Genomic DNA, 4,292 nt, shown 5'->3' with positions numbered 1-4,292 from the left:
CTAGCTTGCAAGGTGGACACGATTTCACAGCATAATTTGTCGGGTCAATAACACGGTGTCGATAAACGAATAAAATAAATGAATATTCAAAATAATGTAAAATCATTAAATCATTCAATTTAAACAAAAGAAAAAATTTTAAATATCATACATATTATTACCCATTATGCTATAATGTTATTACCTAATTAATATTTGTTCTACACGGTATTACCAATAGAATATTTAATTAATTGTCTGCAAAAGTTTGAGCGGAAAAAATAAAATAGGAGGATATATATATATATATATATATATATATATATATATATATATATATATATATAAGTTATTATTTTTATAATTAGGTATAATATTATTAAATTGAAATTATTTAAAATATATAAATCAATATTAAAAAAATCTAATTAATTTTGAATATTAAAACTATATATTTATATTAAAGGTGAAATTATAAATAATTAAGTTTCAATAAGTTTAGTTATTTCTTAACTTTATATTTTATAAAATATATAACCGAGATTAATATTTTTTCTATATACTAAGTTAGTTTGGAAGAATTTTTCATTTTTTGTCAATTATTAATAGTTATTTCTTTTTTTTTTTTTTTTTTTTTCATTTTTGAAAATATTAATAGTCATTTCTTATTTCAATTGGCCTAAATTTCTTGTCATTTTTATTCTTAGTCAATTATTCCTTTTTAATACATATTAATTAATTAGTTAATTATTAATAATAGCTTTTTTATATTTCCACTAACTTTACATTTTATAAAAAATATAATCGAGATTAATATTTCTTTCTATCTCAGCTAAACGCTAAGATGCAAACTTCATTTTACATATTTATTAATATATTATACCAGTAATTTTTATATTTTTAGTAATTTATTAATATTCAAGTATTTATATTCATTTCATTTTTCAATTATCCTAATTTCAATGAAAATTTTTATATTTTCAGTAATTTATTAATATTCAATCATTAATATTCATTTCATTTTTATTTTTTTAATCAAGTATTAATATTCATTTCATTTTTTACATTTGAGTCAATTTTGAAGCATTTTTAATTTTCAGTCAATTATTAATAGTCATTTCTTATTTCAATTGGCGTAAATTCCGTGCCGTTTTTATTCTCAGTTAATAATTATTTTTTAAATACCATAATTTCACCTATGAACATGGTGTTGATAAACGAATAAAACAAATGAATATTCAAAGTAATGTAAAACCATTAAATCTTTCAATTTATACAAAAGACAGAAATTTAAAATTTTAAATATAAAATCTATATGCTTATTCGTGCAGTTGACTGAATATGCTTATTACCAATTAATTATATTACCAATTATATTATAAACTATCATACATATTATTACTCATATTAGCCGGAAAATTGGCCGTTGCCAAGCAAAGGCCAAAGGCCAAATAAATATAACTTCAGAGGCGGTCACTCTGAAACGCCTTTTTTTTTTTTTTGTTTTTTGTTTTTTTTTTTTTTTTTTTTTTTTTAATTTTCTGACATGTTTCTTTGAATTGTAGGAGGAAAATGTGGTGAAGATTTTGTTTTCCCATTTGTTAAAGTCTATCCCAAGGGGATTTTACTATTTTAAAATATGGTGAAGATCTCCTTATTTGGGATGCCCTTACATGGCTGCCACATTAGCTAAGAAACACATCAATAAGTAAAAATAAACACCATTTCAACTAATAACATGTGTCATGCCATCATAGTAACTTGAGAACTGGTAAAAAATGCTAGACGAACAAAAATTAATGGTAAGTGGCTCAATATGTACGATTTGAAAGTTCAGGGTGCGAAATGAATAATCAAATATAGTTCATGGTGTGGAATGACACTTTAACCTAGTTTTTATAATAAATTAATTTTATTTATTTTACATTATATTTATTTTATGTTTTATTTTATATTTTGCAATAATATAATAATTATTTGAATAATTAAGTTTAAATGTTATTTTTGGGCCTTTAGGAATATACATATTGATATCATTATTAATAAGAGTTGTGCTAGGTAGATTAAAGTGAGCTCTTTATGTTTCTTATTTAGTTTGACCCAACCAATTATGTTATTTGTTATTTTATTTTTAAGCCCAAATTCTATACACTTAATTTGCCTTTTTCTTTTTCTGTGAATTGTGTGACGCAAAATAAAGGTCCAGAGAGCAGCTTCACTTCAGACGGCTTCTACAAATTACATCCATGATTTGCAGCGTCGGGATCGACTGCTGCGACGTCCGCAACTCCGTCGGCTACTGCAGTGAAATTTTTTGCGTTCGTCGTCCGTGATTTGCAGCCACGTCCGTCCGCGAACAGTTCCTATGAACAGGCGAAATCAAATTGAGGCAGAGGTTGGAACAACAATAGCTACTATGTTAATTTTCTCTGGTTAGAGCAATAAATATAATTTATTTTTAATATTTTGTGTGGTTTGAGAGATTAATTTAATTTGTAAATGTAAATGTTAGGAAGGTTAGGGTTATTTTTGAGCTGATTATGGAGCCTGAAATAGTATGTATAGGGCTGATTTTTCAGTAGAGGATAGTCAGTTTTTGTAGAACAATTTTATTTACTATGTAAACACTCTCTGCAATGTACTGCTGAGTCACTGCTGGAAATTATGAAATTTCCAACCACCTGAAAGTGATCTTAAATCAAGTTGAAAGCCTTGTTCCGACCACTTTTGGTATCCGGAAAAACCTTTGTTGCTATTTTCGACCACTTTTTGTTTTCAAATTGATTTAAGATCACTTTCAGGTTGTCGGGAATTTCATAATTTCCAGCAGTGAGTATTGATTTTTCAATTCAAAGATTATTGAAGTTTGATTCTACAAGACCAGTGAGATTTATTTATCTTAATTCTATTCTTTGCACTTTATTATTTATATATCTTCTTTTATATGAGTTTCAATTATTGCTTGATTAATTATTGCAATTAACTGGCTCATTGTTCAATTGTCAAGTCATTAAGTTGCTAATTAGAACCTTGAATCCGGAATTGTTTAAGTGTTCTAAAATTGGTAGAAAATAGCACAATTTGATTATATATGGATTTTCAATTTTGTGTTATGAAGATATATAGTCTAGTTTAAATGAACCATGCTTTTGAGTTTGTTGGCTAGAATTGGTAATCTTTCTAATTCTTTTAATGCTGTTAGTAAATTAAATCATAAGAGTCTGTTTAGGATTGTTTATTAGCTAGGGAAGTAATCAAAGAGCTTGTTTTGATTATCGATAAAGTAAGGAAAGATATGTTATTAGAGCTTGTTAATAACCATAACCAATTTGGTAAAGAGTAAAGTAATTTTGTCTTGAAAATCAATTATCTGTTTTGTTAGAATTAAATTGATATCATGCCTTGAGTTGGATAGCTAGTTGCTATTGATTATTATTATTATTATTATTTGATATTTGATATTATTTGTCAACTTATTGTTGCTATTTAAGTTCCAATTTTCATCCCATTCTTGTTTAAGTCTTTTGTTAAAATAAGTCTAACCAATCTCTGTGGGTACGACCTTACTCATCATTATTACAATTAATAAGAGTAAGTACTTTATTATTTGTTGGATTCGACACCCACCAAATTTTTGGCGCCGTTGCCGAGGATTGGTGTCAAATAGATTTATTTTTTATGTCGCGATCTTCCCGTACAGGTCAGTTGCAATACGATCCTGAGATTGAGAAAACTGCAAAGAGGTTGAGGAAGGAGACTAAAGTGCGCAAGAATCAAGCCCTTTCATCAACATCGCTTAAATCAAATATCACAACTGAATCAACGGCCTCTTGGTACGATCACGAAGTATAACAAGAAATGGTCGAGGAACAAAGGACCTTAAGGCAACTTTCTGCACCAAATGTGAATCAACAACCCCTTTGTATTCAACATCCTACCTTAGAAGTTGGCCTTGAATTAAGGTCAGGTTTAATTCAATTACTTCCGACCTTTCGTGGCCTCGAGAATGAAGATCCTCACAAGCATCTGAAAGAGTTCCACGTGGTGTGTTCAAGCTTGAAACGGCAAGGAGTGATGGAGGAGCAGATTAAATTGCGCGCTTTCCCATTCTCACTAGCTGATAGAGCAAAGGACTGGTTATTTTACCTTCCTTCAGGCTCAATAACCACATGGAATGAAATGGTAAGATTGTTTCTTGAAAAGTTTTTTTCCAGCATCACGAGCCGCCAATATTAGAAGATAAATATGTGGCATCAAGCAAAGAGACATAGAGACTCTCCATGAGTACTGGGAACGCTTTAAGCAACTGTGTG

The sequence above is a fragment of the Ipomoea nil genome, unplaced genomic scaffold (assembly GCF_001879475.1).
Source record: "Ipomoea nil cultivar Tokyo-kokei standard unplaced genomic scaffold, Asagao_1.1 scaffold0878, whole genome shotgun sequence".
NCBI lineage: Eukaryota > Viridiplantae > Streptophyta > Magnoliopsida > Solanales > Convolvulaceae > Ipomoea > Ipomoea nil.
Note: the sequence above shows the minus strand (reverse complement) of the source record.